Here is a 15645-nt window from a genome sequence, read left to right on the forward strand (position 1 = left end):
ATTAAGCAGACATGCACTGGTTCGTGCCTCAAAAATGGGAATATTTGCATATTGTTATTGTTCTATGATAGTAAATTGAGTATCTTTTTGGAATGTTGGTCAGACAAAAAAGGAGCAATACGGACATCACAACCTTTCTGATATTTCGCAGACTAAATGATAAATCATCAAAATAACCGTCATATTCATCACTAATGGCGATTATATTTTCTGTGCTGTGCAATTTCTGCTTCATTTATATTGTCTGCAAAATTGCCAACACAGAGTACGACTTTGACCACGTATATTAAATGTACCCATCTTGTGTAACTGCAGCTATACATATTCTGGATCTATTGGGCCTATCCATTTCCTCATCAGCAAACAAGTTACTGGAAAAAATATTGGCACTATCTTAGAAGCTCAACACAAACAGGTTATTTCAGTTTTGCGAATACATTATATATACGTGGTTGTGCACTAAGCGCGACAACATTGCCATATGAACTTTGCCAACACACACCTGGCTGCAGTTTGTCAGTTTTACTAGGTGTCAGATGATTTTTGCAGCTTTACGTCGACTGTAAATGAAAACACTTCTTAATAAGCAGCTCTTTTTTTTAAGCAAGTTCTACTCATGTTTATTAGTGTACAAACTTTTATCACCAGCTTGATAACAGTGGTTTGGTAACACAGCTGGTACGCAAATATATGCAGCTGACAGGTCTACGGCTGTCAGTGAGACCTGAGAAATATTGACTAATCGTAAAAACACATCATGCTGTGGGGTGTGAACAGAGCGAGAAATCAGAGACAAAGCAGATTCGAATACAGATCTTAAAAAGCCAAGAGCAGCTTTATTTGGGTTCTGTGAAATGACACCTCCATCAAGAAAAAAAGCAGTTATAGAAAAAGCGGAGGGAGCGTGAGCAGAGGAAACTTTCCTAGGGTAATATTATAATGAGAGGAGGGAGAGCGAAGCTTATCTGAGGGGGGGAAAAAAAAGTCTATTGATATTCTGGAGGCCTCATGCAGAAGCTTCATACTCATATTCACATGAGCAAAAATCAAATGAGTCGATGCAGCGGCGGTGCTCTTCTATCAGGACATAATGAGGCTCCATAAAACCAAGTCGGCGCAGAGGACGAGGGAAAATGTAAATTAAATTCTCTTAATATAAAAACACTACTGAAGTGATGAATGTGGGTAAATATTGACAGGAGGAAAAAAAAAAGGTTCAACCTCAGCAAACACAGATCTGTTTAACTGTTTTATATTTATGTGAAAAGTGAGACTTTAGGGTCTTCTGTCAGCTCAGCAGGTTTGGACTGTAGCGCCGCCAAAGTGTCATATACTTCCTATAATTTGCCCTCTGCGCATTAATCACGTCACGCTGCACCCTTTAAGACTTGAAGGCTGTCATTTGCTAGTCGACTCGATATCTTGTCTCGAGATATCTCAACTCCTCGAACAACCCACTGAGGCATCATTATGATGCAGACTCATTACCATGGTGTCGCTATAGCAACCCCGGACGTAGAGCTGTAGTCAAGTAGCTGCTACATTTGTGTCACTGACAGAGACTGTATATACAGAGTTGACCCGGCTGCATTTGACAGTGGCACTACGTTTGGTGCTCATAAAAAATAAATAAATAAATAAATCCCTCAGACATCCTTCTAAGAGAGCACACCACTCGTGGAAACGCTACACGTGTACATGCTGAGCCCCCTAAAGTCTGCCCAAAAACCAGCAACGCGGGCCGACATCTGGTGAGAAGGAGGTGGAGATGCATCTGTCAGCTGCATCTCAAGTGCCACTTCATACGACCTGCTGAACTTCTGCCGCCTCGCTTGCTGACACACGGCTCTCGACACTTTCTGGATGTTCAAGGCTGGATGAGGATATGACTGCGAACAGAACGGAAGAGAGAAAGCACCGAGCTGTAGCTGGACCGTGTTACCTCCCACTGGTGTGTTGAACCCACACAAAGCAGAGGGAGACAGGACGAGCAGTTCCATTTATGCAACATCTCTATTAGTAATCTGCAAACATAACTGCTGTATAGCCTTATCACGCCAGTGGCTTCTAAAAAAATGTAAAAAAAAAAATAATTAAAAAATTCAGCTGAACATCCGGTGCTGGTTTGCATATTGAATAAGTTCCTATTGAGACATTTATAGAATACGTGTTCACAACATGACAGCTTTTGAACAGAAGCCCACTCAAAAAAAACAAAAAAAAAAACAGGAACATTATCTTACACAATATAAAAACACAAACAGCTCTGCAGTTTGAGATGCTGCAGGCGAGTTAAACTTGTGTGCACAGACTGTCTCAAACAAAGAGAAGAGCCTGTGTAAAGAGTGCTGAACACTGAGGATACACTGGCACCAAAATCCTCTCCCTCTCTCTCTCTACTCCATCATTTACAGCGAGGGAGGGAAGGAAGGAAGGGGCGCTCTCCGGCTGTCTTAACTGGCTACTTGGGAGTCGGTCGGTCGTCTGAGCTTTTCACGTAATGACTTTCGCTATATTTGCAGTGCAAAAAAAGCTAATTAACCAACTAATTGAGGACTTGGCTGCTTTCGTAAGCCCGGGTCAAAGAGTCAGTCTCCCACCTTTTCGTTCTTGTGTCTAGTCTCGTCAGTTTGTTAGCCTGTGTGTGCAGAGTGAGCTCCATGCTGGAGTCACAAACTCCCTACTGTCTGGATGCTCATTAAACTTGTATGAATACTCAGCCTGGCAGCCCCTTGCCAGCTCGTCTGTCTGTACTTGCCTGTTGTCTGGCTGTCTGTCTGATTGGTGCATTATATTAGTGGAGCCCTCTTTTTCTGAAGGAGTTACGTTTAATCCTGCCAGACAGCAAATATATTTATCAGCCCTGGTAGTAATCAGTTTAGGCTACACACTGGCATACATGCCGGAGAGAACGCCGTGGAAATCAATACGAATCCTCCATACCACTTGGCCTGTCTAATGTTTGAAGACAGGCCGATGATCTAATACGGCAGAGACATAGTGGTGCTATAGGAGGGATGCACGACCAGCAGTGAGAAGAGGACGACGTTGAGCAGATGAGTCACAGCGGCGCACTAGACTCAGCTTCTATTTCTGTTTATCATTAATGTAATGTCAAAGAAGAAGAAGAGAAGGGGGAAACTCAGACTGAGCTCACACAAACAGGACTTTTGGAAAAGCAGCGAGGCCTTCTGACAGTTTATGTGTATATACGTGTAATAACTGGTGGTTATAAGCATGTAAGCTGATGGATCACGGTGTTACGGGCAGTATCTGTGTCAGAGGTTGAGGTAAAAGCTTGCACCGCCACACAGCAACCTGAAATATGAAACAGTGGGTCATGTGCCACAGAACAGACTGCACAAAGATGGAGCCGAACAACTGGCAGATTTCTGGTGGGGTTCATTGTTGTTGCTGAAGGAAGGAGGAGGCTGGAGTGGAGAGACACAGGCGAGAGCGAGTGCCAGAGTTTTCAGGCATGCAGTCATCACGAACACAAAGGCATATGAATGGCAACCTCAGCCACTCCTGAACTTGAAGCCATGCATGAAGTACAAACCAACCAGTTACGCTGGAGCTCTGCAATAACTAGCACAACAGGACAAGCGCTCAGCACAGAAACCACGTACACATAAAACACTAAAACTTTGAACCTCCACCACACATTACATCACGCCCTAAGTAAGAAAAACACAGAGGGAGTGTATGCATGGCCTTGCTGGCACTGCTGTATGGGATGTCTCTCTCTCTCTCTGTCTGTTTTGAGTGTGTTTTCCCTCCTGAATGCTTGTTCCACGAGTCAGCCACTGCAGTGAGGAGGACAGCGTGTGTGTCTAAATTGTGTGGGTGAGGAGAAGCACCACCTTTAATACGACGTGTCCCAGCAGGGGTGGTAGAGGCTGAATTTCGGACCGTCGCAGAATTAATTTAAATCTCATCACGCGGCTCCTCCAGAGCAAAGCAGTGCTGCACTGTGTTTGAATGCTCGGCATGTTCTGCATAGCAACAGAGCAGTGATACTTTGGCTGGGCTGGGATGAAGACTAAACGTGATTAAATGATGGAAATGCTTGGTCTGTCACTTGAGCCCAACCTACGCTGGATTTCTGAGGCCAGTTCTTTTGCTTTAGTTTGCTTTTTTTTTAAAAAAAGATTAAACAAACAAGATATGACAAAAATACATTAATCGTGATGCTTATATTACTTTTGCATAGAAACAGACTAGTGCTAGAGCTACATAATTTAAAAAAAAGGTACAAAAATAAAAAGGTGGTATCAATCTTTTTTTCCACAATATCAGACTCTCTTCCTACTGTAGGACTTCTTAACAGTCGAGAAATCTTGTTTTCAGGTGGGCAAACTACAACAACGTCTTACCGCCCCAAAACTTGAAACCCGAAGTAAATTCATTTAAATCCTAAATTCATGTTTTTGTAACATCTGTAAACTTTGGTTCATTTTTTTCACAACACACTGTGTAATAATATGTGAGAGAGTTCATGTCTTGTCCCTGCCGTATATTTTGTCGGCATGGCCGCCGGTGACACCAGAAGGCGCAAAATCCCACCTACCGCTTCGGGGCGGCGTAACCGTTTGACAGGTACAACGACAGGTACACTGATCTCAGATATCATCTTCCCGGTGTGTGTGTGAGCTTTTCTTAGTCTGTTTAACAGCAGTGTCGCAGTTGTATTTTCACCCTTTCGGCTCGCTATACATTCTGTCCCAAAATTTTTTATTATGTTTTTAAAATTGTCCCCAGTCGGTTTTTTTCAGGGCCTCAGGACAGCAGGACTCCCTTAAGTACTAATTTCTGCTCTCTCTACTTTAACCAGATCTGGTCACAGAGAAGTGCCATGATATTTGAAAAGTTAACATTTACGTTGGTTCGATTGCAGCCGACAACCTTTGTTACAGGTCATACCGCTATCTCTTTCCCCAGTTCCTGCCTGACTCAAACCCTATCCAGTAAAAGATTTGGTCACATCAACTTTTCCCTGCTGTAAATTGTTTATGTTGCACTTTTTCCTTTTTCGTTCGATCGACTGTAATACTGCAGAAGAAATCCAATCTACTAAAGTTGCAGGGACTGCTTTTGCAGCATCACACACCCAGAGGCTTTTGTAAGAAGCTGCAAAACTTTCACATGAAGTTACAGAAAGCTAGACTGGTCATCACTGCTGTGACCTTATTCAATCTGCAGACACTGTAGGACACACAGTGGCCTAGAAACAGGATGATGGAGACACTGTCAAGCGGGTTACACTGCAGTCCATTAAGAATTATTCTGCTTGGCGTAACAATGAACACATGCACTTGTCTCACATTGCCAGACCTGTCTCCTCTCTGAACACGCACGGGCGCACCGTCACACACACAAAGGGCAAGCTATAAAAATATCCAAGTGTCACCCACTCTGCGGCTGATGGTTGCGTTACTATGGTAACACTGTAACCAACAGCGAGCGTGTGCGAGTGTGTGCTTGAATCCAGGAGCAGAAACCCAGCAGAGGTCAATCAGTCACGACAGCGTCAGGGTTTAAAATCCCCCGCAACTTCATTTTTTTTGGCATGGCGGTAACATTTCCAAGACAAATATTGATGTTATTAGCATTTCAGAATAAAACATTCAGATAGAAGAAACCCTGTGGCTGACCTTGTGTAAGTCAGCAAGACATCAATGACAGTCATAGTCCAGCAAAGTTTGACAGTCTTTGTAGCAAATGTGAGAGTCAAACTACGGTGGGCTCAGATGTTGCCTGCTGAACTGATGTGTATCCAACGCACGCACCATCACGGGAACACGTAAACCTGTTTCAGTTTACTTTGTTGCTGAATCCGCCGCATCAACTCGCACAAAGCGAGCCCCATGACGAAGGCCAACGCGTCAGCGACCGTGGCCTGCGAGTGGGAATGAAAAGCAGATGGGGTGCGGGGCAGGGTTTCATTACAGCAAACGGTGTAACACAGGGGTAAACGATCCCTCTTAAATGTTTAGTTTCCATGATAATGGCTCCCCTTCACTTGATTTTACTGTCCTATATGCACTCCCCCTGTCCAGCTCTGTGCTCCTCTCTTTCACTCTCCCTGATGGCCTTGGGCACAGATAACAGTGCATTACTCTCCCACGGAAACATTGTACTCCACAATGTCAACTTAAAAAAAACACTCTTTAAAATGTTTGTTTGTTTGTCAGGGCGGGGTAAAAATGTGAGTTTCTGGTTACAGTAAACGCACTGTGAGACACGAGTAGAGTAGGGTAAGGGTCATCTTGCACCCAACCAGCAGCCTGCAAATTAGGTCAACAATGACAGGGGACATGGGAGGGGCTCTGCAACGCTTCAGTCCAATGGTTACCGCATTGTAATGCCTGCAAATGATAATATAATGCGATGTGATGTAATGTTTAGGGGTCATTTTTATGGTGTTGCATACAGTAAGTCCTTTTACGTGTGTGGGTGTGCACGCAGGCGGGTGGGGGGGCCTTCGTTTTGTGTTTAAGAGTCTCGACGGGCGTTTAGTGCTCGTGTGCGGCCAGATTTCCAACCTGTCAATCTCTGCCTTCCCTGCAGTGGGTGTGGCTTGTGAATTGTCTCCAGCGTGTCCTCATTGGTCACACGCTGGCAGGAGGGGTGTGTCTGTGCTCTGCCAACAGCTGACGTGGTGCAGTGTAGAAGGCCTTTTAATAAGCTCTCTCTCCCTCTCTCTCTCTATCCTTTCACCACCCTTCCTTCCCAACCATCCCCCCCCTACAAACTTGAAATTTGGGAGGACGCAGTGGGATGGGAGAAGGGGAGCTACTCCGCACACATGCATGAATGACCTCCGTGACATACAGACACTGATTGTGTGGCAAGGGTATGAAACTTTTTTTTCCGGCTGTTGCGCGCAGTGGTTGTTATGTTCGAGGGATTTAATTTGTCAGACGCAGAAAGTACTTTCAAGTTCTGCAAGGCTGCAGCGGCAATGAGAAATGAGTCCTCTGACTGGTGGATGATGTACACGGGGTAGTTTAATACATGCTTACACATGCAGAAACACACTGATGTACAAATTGCTGTGCACCCATACACTTAATAATAATCAATGCAGCAATGAAGCAGTGAAGTCCTTAATAGAATACTCAGCTTATGAAATGCAGCAGGTACACTGGACCCCGACATTAGTATCCACACGCACACACACACACACACCTTGCAGTCTAACACTCCAAGGCTGTCTCTTGTTTCTCTTTCACACAGCTTAGACATCCTGTCTCTTGTGTCTCCTTTCTTTTCTTTGTCACTCTCAGGCTCTCTCTGCGTCACCGGTTTTCTTTGTGACACCTCTGGTTCGGTTGGATTTCCAACATTGCTAGGTGCTGCACAGAAGTACCTTCAATTTTTTATACTCTACCCGCAATGTTCGGTTAACATTTACAAAGACGGTGCCATCTCCAGTGGAATACCAGAGAGACATTGTCTTTGCCTGTGACCTTATTTGTGCTTTACCTGGAAATGTTGCTGCTTTGGTTTCCACTAGAGCCATGGATGAAGATTTCGAGGAATCCAACTCAACCCTGAGCTAGGACGCCGCAGCCTTTTACACCTTTTAATGACGTGACAACATGGAAACTGACCTTTATGGGTTAAGGTGCATGTGGGGCTTTAGTTTCCATCACTTCTGTCTTCCTCTCTAGGCACTCAATTGTCTCCGTCTCTCAGACATCACATGCACTCTCTCATTCAGTGTCGATTTCATGCTCCTGCTCCTTCTGTCCCCACCTAACTCCTCACCTCTGCCTCCCCAATTGTCTCCTTCCCTCCATCACGATCTCCATCTCAGCCCCACCTACAGGTGATGAGCTCATCTCTGTGGTTGCCTTAGTCACCTAACAACACGTCTGAGAGGTTGGCGGAGGCACAGCGGAGAGAGAGAGAAAGAGAGAGAGAGGACCTGAACCAAAAAAAAAAACCCAACTGGAATAAAGCACAGCGTAGAAGTTGGTGATGTCATCACAGAGCCAGGCTGAGCACGACAGATCGTGATGACAACAACCACGTCCTCCAACCCTTGATGACTCATTCCAGTGTTTCACCAAGAGAACGGACCGTCATTATAGAGCTTGGGATTGGATGTGGAAGTGTGATGTGCAGTCAGGAAATGCTGGATGTTCCTGATGAATGTGAAAAAAAGACTTGTTGAAAACCCACCACAGGTCAGGCTAGAGCCACTCCAAAAATAACAGCCGCATATCAGCCTTCATCAACGAGAGCTCAAAAGCATAAATTTACTGTTGCGTTTTTGCGCGTTTGTCTTCACTCCCAGCAAAGCCTAGACGAGTAGCTAAAATATAAAAAAAGGACTGTCGTGTAAAATCAACCCCATTACTAACAGTCAGGGTTTAATGTGACATTCAGGGACCAACAATGAATCAAAACATAACCAAAATCACAATAAGTGCAATATCCAAATCATAAAAAAGGTCAAATGTGTCACAACCTACCATTATAGATAAAGCATTCTGGTGCTCTCCAGACATAAGCGCACATACTTGTTTGGTACAGACCCCGGCTAATACCACATCATTATTTTTTATTTTTGCAGTGGAAATGATCTTTCCCATTAAAACCATGCACATGAAATGTCCCATTACTACAACGTCTCTGCACTATAAATATCAATGGCCGTGTAATTTCTGCGAGTGTGCTTCATATTTTATTTAATAAAAAAAATCTAGCCAAGCTACAAAATTGACTGTTGGCCGTTGACATCACAAACATGCAAAGTTATGAAGTAGTCGACTAGAAGTCTATTGTTAGCTGTCCGGATAGCGGCTGGTCAATGGACTGCTAACACTAACAGACAGAAAACTACAAACTCAGTTTCTGAGTGACAGAAGCATGTAATGACGAGAATAATTAAAAAGCATGGCCTATTTATTAAAATGTATATTACAGGAAATTGGTCTGGTTCTAGGCACAGATGAACTTTGAGGTTGACTGCAAGTTAAATAAATGTGCCACAAAGAAGATGTCCTATACACGCATCCACATATGAGTGTTCTCATTTCAAACAAGAACAAAATCAATGATACGTCTAATATTACATTATTTGGGGCTTTCTGGGTGAACAGCTTTGGCTGTATTATTGTAAGAAAAGAACAAATGGGCCCATTGGACCTCTTCTCAGGCAAGCAAGACAAGCACTGGACAGCTATAACATTAGCAGCATTATCAACCAGACTACCTGCAAACTGATCGAACACAAAATACAATCTCTCAGTATTTTACTGTCAATCTTCTTCCTGGTTAGTTCCAGGTAGCAAACAGAAAATGCGTCAGGCGATTCAAATAGCTCTTGCTATAGCATGATTGACGTGCAACATCTGGTGGCATAATCACTGTCAACAATCATACCTCGCACGCCATTTATACAAATGATATCTAACTATAATGCACTTTTCTTTTCTGTCAGGTCCAACCGATGGTTTCCATTTAAATGAATTTGACGGACTGAGTGCTTTTCGTGTTCTGCCATCTGACTAAAGTAAACGAATAAACACCTCTAGGAACAAGTGGAATGGATCACCTCGCAGCTGGATGATTTGCCTGTGGCATTCTAAGAGGTCACAGAACATTGAGAAACTCTGTATGGCTGAGCGAGTCAGAGGGGGGAAAAAAATAGGCAATTCAACAAGGGTAGATTTATTTTTTTATGCCGCTTCTTCAAAAATAGCTGCCAAACTCCCAACTGTAAATAAACCAAATGATTTTAGACTGTACATAAAATCCCTTTCCACTTCATGATCTTTCTCTCTCTCGTGCGCTCTCGCTCTCTTCCTGCTGCCGGCACAGTTTAGTGATGATGGGACAATCACTGATGTTATGGACAACAGGGCAGGATGGTGACATCTGTGCATTTCTCTAATCCTTTGAGCGATACTGAGAATAACAATTCCCCAAAAAAATATTTAAACAGTCCAAATCTTGCATCTGTCTGACTGTAAAAACAGTTCATTAATGTCCTGTAACCCATCACCGCTTCCCTCTGGTAGAACGACTCAATATGTTGGATAATTGCATTTCTTTTACATTAATGACGCCTATTTTTGGCTGTATTCCCCGTGTTATTCCGCATGAAAGCTTGGCTACACAATACACAACTGGCTGCTGGTGTGTGTGACTTGAAATGCGAGCGTTCACTTTTATCAACAGAAGCCCTTTGATTTTGTCAGCCACCAATAAAAAAAATAAGCCCGGTTGTCATTCCAAATTATATAACATTATCTGTGATTTGGCAGATCACAAGTGGAACCCATGAGAAGAACAAACACGAGCCACAGTTTTTATTCACATGGAAAGAGCAAGAGTGCGTGGCTTAGTGAGCGAAGCCAAGTTTATACCCAGAGGAATCGCTGGTAAACGGGTATGACGGGGGGGTTAACTGCACTGTGATCAAACTCACTTGCATCTTTTTTTTTATGGATCGTGGCTCTAGTGTTGATCAAGGAGTGTTTAGAAACGCAACACAAACAGGTCATGTTTGGTATGAAGGGAATGTTGTCTAACGAACGCGATATTTCATCAGACGCGCGGTAAGAATGTGAACACAGACTGTGACAGGGTGACAGCCTCACTTAGAAGAGCAGAGTACATAACAGACAATAAATGCTTTGCAATTAAGTGGCTCACCTGTAGGGACAGAGTGTACAGACCTGTCAGAGGTCTGAGGCTATACACCGGTGAACAGGAGCATTCAGTTACAGCACAGTAAATCTGTGTCAGGGACTGTTTATCATAAGCAGCGATATGGAAGATATGAAATGCTACTTTAATCTCAACCTACATGCTGTCAGAGTCAATAAAAGATTGTAACTGGCACCGTGAACCAGCTGGTGTTATTGTGTGAGTGTTTCCTTTCCTGGAAATGTCACAGGCGGATCAATTTTGTTCTTACTCACCATTTTCATTATTAATGTTTATCATCAACACCTATACTTGTGTCCATGTTGATTATGGCATATTCAAATCAAACCATCATTTCAATGTGCAATGCAGAATATAATACAATAACAAGCCAATAGATAGGACACCAATACCAAGTACTAACCTGACACCGTGTGACACGGTGCTCTTTTTCCAAAATAAAACATTTGTATATGTCATCTCACGGCACACTCGGTACGAGTCATTTTTTTTGCGGAAGGTGACACGAGGTCAGGGATTTACATGTTACCAAAGCACTGAGCTGGTTGTCCTCTGTGACTAAATGAATGTAAATACACTTGAGTTATACGACAACATTGACAAATAAACTGTGGATCAAGAAGGCAGTGTTTAATCCTACTGCAGGCGTACATATTCTGCCAAAATTACTCTAGAAAACAAAAAGACAAATTATGAGGGGCTTGAAGAGAATACAGTTTTGCTTGACTGAGACATGTTTGCTTTACAGTGACTTTAGAGAAACTTTATGGCATGGCGTCACAATAATAAACCTATATGTTATGGTGGTGTGTGAGATTCAGTGTTACGTGACACGGTGATTGAAAAAATAGAAAGCTAAATATTGAAATGTTTGCCATGTCCATACCTCTGTGACTTCCTTGATGATATTTTATATACACCACATTAAAGACAGGACACAATGGCATTAAATATCCCTGCTGAAGCCTTTACTGGACACACTGCTGACACATCCCCCCTGCTCACAGCAGTGTGTGCTGGCTCACAGTCTGCCTACAGTCCGGGGCACAGGGTTCATTACCAAAGTTAATATTGTGAATAAGAACAACCACGCCTGACTTTTTTACAGCAGTTGCAGGCCTACTGCAAGCAGAGGATATAAGTCAGCTCCTGTGCTACAGCACCGTGTGTGTGTGTCGGTGCAGTGAGAGCCGTGGTCTCGGAGGGGAGGAGGCATCACCAGGGGTAACGTTACGCCTACATCACAGAGTCGCGCAAATCAAAGTCTATAAACAACGTCGGAGTCTAAAAGTTGCGCTGAAACCTCCGTGCCGCTGAATGTGAGCGGGCACACCGGCGGCAGAGAGGAGTTTAGCGGCCGTTTCAACCGGCCAACCCCGAGATGTGACAGAGGGGCGCAGAAAAACACTCTCCCCAAATGTTCCCCCTCTCGCCATCGACGTAACAACATGTCGGCAAAGGACGGCCATGTTTTGCTGGTTATGTCGACACGGGGAGGAGGAGGAGGAAAAGTAGACACGATGTTTCTCCTACTCTGCCTTCACCCACCGCGGTCACAACGTATCAAAGTGAAACTTAAAACACCAGGAGGGGGAAAGAAAACGTCCAATTTACAACTTGGCGGACACATTGTGTGTGAGCACGCAGGTGTAAACGGCAGGGGCAGGCAAAGTTCACACGGCGAGACAAGTTAAAATATTTATACAGAGGCGTGTGGGTGTTTGGGAGCCACGCAAAGGCAGCGCAACACGAGCGAGAGCGACAAAAAAAAACAACTACATGCAGTTTTAACTTGAGGGACTTTTGAAGGAGGGAGAGAGAGAGGGAGAGGGGGAGCCGTGGCGAGAAAAACAGATGAAGAGTTTAGCCCATTTCTTACCTGCCCACCGTTTTGGCGCGATGCTCAGGTAGTGCGGTACAATCCCAAAGCGACTGCTGGAACCAAGAAATAAACCCAATCTGGTTTAAACACTCTCACGGCGATCCAATAGCCGAGCAGACAACAGGCGACAGGAAAGAAAAAATTGGCGATCACAAGGAGGATCTACGCCAAAAGCCACATGATCGCCGACGTCAGAGTACGTATTTGCATGCCGTACCGGAGCGCCGGTGTCCGTCCATAGCGGGTCCATAGTGTTATAGCCGTGAAAAGTTAAGAAACAGGCGAAGGAAAGTGAGACAACTCCGTGTCCAGACGACAGGAGGAGTGCTGGTGGCTTCATGAAGCATGTCTTCTGGTGTAAAAATGAATGAGCTACGCCTTGTTGCCGTCAAGTTGTCCCCGTGCTGATGCCTGCCTGCCTCTCTGCTCCGACCTACTTGAATATTAAAGTATGATAGGGGGCGTTTGTTACCCCCAAAGTCCCACCCTTCCTCTTTCATCCCGCCCACCCCTTCTCTCTCTCTCTCTCTCTCTCTCTCTTTCTCGGCCCCCCCATCTCCCTCTATGCATGTGCATGTGAGGTGTGGAGTTGCTGCAGTGTTTTCTACAGTGGAGGCTGGTCTGCAGTGGGTAAACCGCATTCATCACACACACACACACACACACAGGAAACACTCACATCTGGATCCACAAAGGTTAGTCTGAGGTCAGCTCATATTCACACTTTGTAATGGTGAGAGAGACGTGTCTGTGTCCTGATGTGACACAGACAGTAGTAAGCACACAAACACACGCACACACACGTACACGCACACAACAGTGACCTCCACTGGATCCACATTAGTACTGATTCTGACCTTGGTCCATGCATATGCATCACAGCTTTCACGTAGCTATGGTGAAGGCAGTACAAGTACAAGATCTGTACTGCAGCAATGCTTCTGGTATTCATTTGTGTCATTCACGAGTAGAAAATCGTACAGATCAGAGAGAAAATTGTCATGTTAATGAAGTGGGAAGTTTGTTTTCACCTGCCCTTCTGCACTGAGAGGTCAGAGTTCAGGTCCAACTACAGTGACCCTGCAGGTATTTATTATTTTGCTGAGGGACCTTTTAGCGGGAAAGAGGTTTGCTTTGCTGACACGTGTCCTGAACTTTGGCTGCAGACTTTGGTTTGACACAGTGTTTCTCTAGCCCTTAGGGAATAAGCAAATTAATCAATTATTGCTTTTCAAATACAGGTATGTCCCTAATCAAACAGAAGAACTGATACTCCCATTCCGTTTCTGAAGTTGTTTTCTGCACATGCTTAGTTTCAAGAGCACAAACCATGGCTGCTTTATCTTAAAAAGGCTCCACTAATTCAGTCTTGCACTGCCATGAAGTTGTGGAACTTGTGTGAGACAGATTTTTAAAAAAAGAATAGCTGAAATCAGTGCTGCAGAGGCTGAGATATGCTGACTTTTAGTCCTTACAAAAACACTAGATTCTGCAATTCCTATGATGCAAAGCAGTACTCTTTTGATACATTCTCTCTGCCTAAAAGGCCAGGACGTTCAAGCTCCTTACCTTCTATTCGAGTGTGCTTCAAGTGTGAAGTCTCCAACCCCAGGCCCCGATAACCCTGATCACATCATGTGGGTTAAACCAACCTTGATATGTAAAATTGGCACAGTGCCTCTTTGAGTTCAAAGTCATGTGAAGTATACGCTCTACTCTATCTGTGTGTGGCCTAACTTTTCTAACACTTTGGTGTTTAGTTTGTGTGCACCAGTTTCAGCCAACACCGAAAGACACACATGTCATGTTTACAGCATGACATGTTGATAATACAGTTTTACGTGTGTGTGTCCTTGTTAATTAGAATTAATAGTGTGCTAATTATACACATTACTTAAACTGACTGGCCATGGATCCTCCTACCTCCACCTGAAGGTAATAAAGGATTTCAGTGTTTGTGGAAGAACAGCATGTATTAATATCATTTCAGACGTTATTTATCTGTATTGCTTGTTCATTTTCTGATTGATCAAATGTAGTGCAGCTCTCCCCGATGTCGAGCTGAGAATGTTGTTGTTTATATTCTGCTTGAGTATTTTTAATGCTGCTTGCTCTGAAGAACATCAAGACAAATTCCCCAGGTATGAAATCAAATACAAAAGAAAAGCGGATAAATTGCATGTCTCAAACAAACAATTATGAAGGTAAAAAAAAGAAGATCAAGAGCAGTGTATTTCTCCATCTTTGTTTTGAAGGACTGTTTTACCTCATCAATGTGTTACTGCCTTGTTGATTGTGGTGTTCACATCTTCTCTGGACCTGAAGTTTAACCACATGAAAACTGAGAATTATTAATATTCTCTGAAGAGTTGTGTCTTTTATGAAGTTGTCCACCTGTCTGCGCTGATCGTTTCGCAGAAACTTCTTGAAAGTGATCAATTTATCTCTTCAATCTAGATGTTAGTTCACTGGTGTTTCCCCTGATAGCTTAATCCTCCCCTGCAGTGGTTTTATTGAGTTTTGATACCATATCTCTCTGTGATGGATGGTTTTATCCACAGAGGCATCTGCTTTGATGATGACACAAGCAGGGCTCTGCACAACACAGTTAATTTAACAGAGACTAATCTTCTCCTTTCATAACTTTAGGCATATCATATGTGCCTTTTCTATTAAAGGTAGGAGAAAGCCAATATACTTGAGACTAGTTATGACAAAGCAACCGCCTCACAGCTGACGGTCAGATTTCATTTCTACAGGTCAGAGCAAGGTCACATCTTTAAACTATAGACAGTTTTATCAGGACATTTACATGACTTATATGTTGTCCTGATCATTTCAGTGCATAATGTAGAGACACAGAAGTAAAAGCTATAATTCTGTACGTATAAAATGTTAGGTGACATTTGGGCCTTGGATGGGCATGAAACTCTCCAGGTTAAGATGAACAACTATGTTAGAAAATATCTGGTCCTTTGATAAATAGACACAAGTCTATGTAAATAGAAAACATATAAAACATCACCATTTAGATTAAAATTAGCTACCAATGGTAGTATAATAGTATAATAATTCAA

At 43.5% G+C, this 15645-nt stretch overlaps 1 protein-coding gene across 3 annotated transcripts in view; it reads right to left on the reverse strand.

Annotated features, from left to right (window-relative positions):
• The window catches only part of zhx2a (zinc fingers and homeoboxes 2a), a 26084-nt gene extending 13069 nt beyond the window's left edge, over positions 1-13015 (reverse strand). For all 3 annotated transcript variants that reach the window (XM_010742303.3, XM_019256831.2, XM_019256830.2), the window contains exon 1: positions 12566-13015. The gene's annotated coding sequence lies outside the window, so the exon portion shown is untranslated. The remainder of the gene's footprint in view (positions 1-12565) is intronic.
• Between the last annotated feature and the right edge of the window lie 2630 nt (positions 13016-15645).

The sequence above is a fragment of the Larimichthys crocea genome, chromosome XIII (genome assembly GCF_000972845.2).
Source record: "Larimichthys crocea isolate SSNF chromosome XIII, L_crocea_2.0, whole genome shotgun sequence".
NCBI classification, from domain to species: domain Eukaryota; kingdom Metazoa; phylum Chordata; class Actinopteri; family Sciaenidae; genus Larimichthys; species Larimichthys crocea.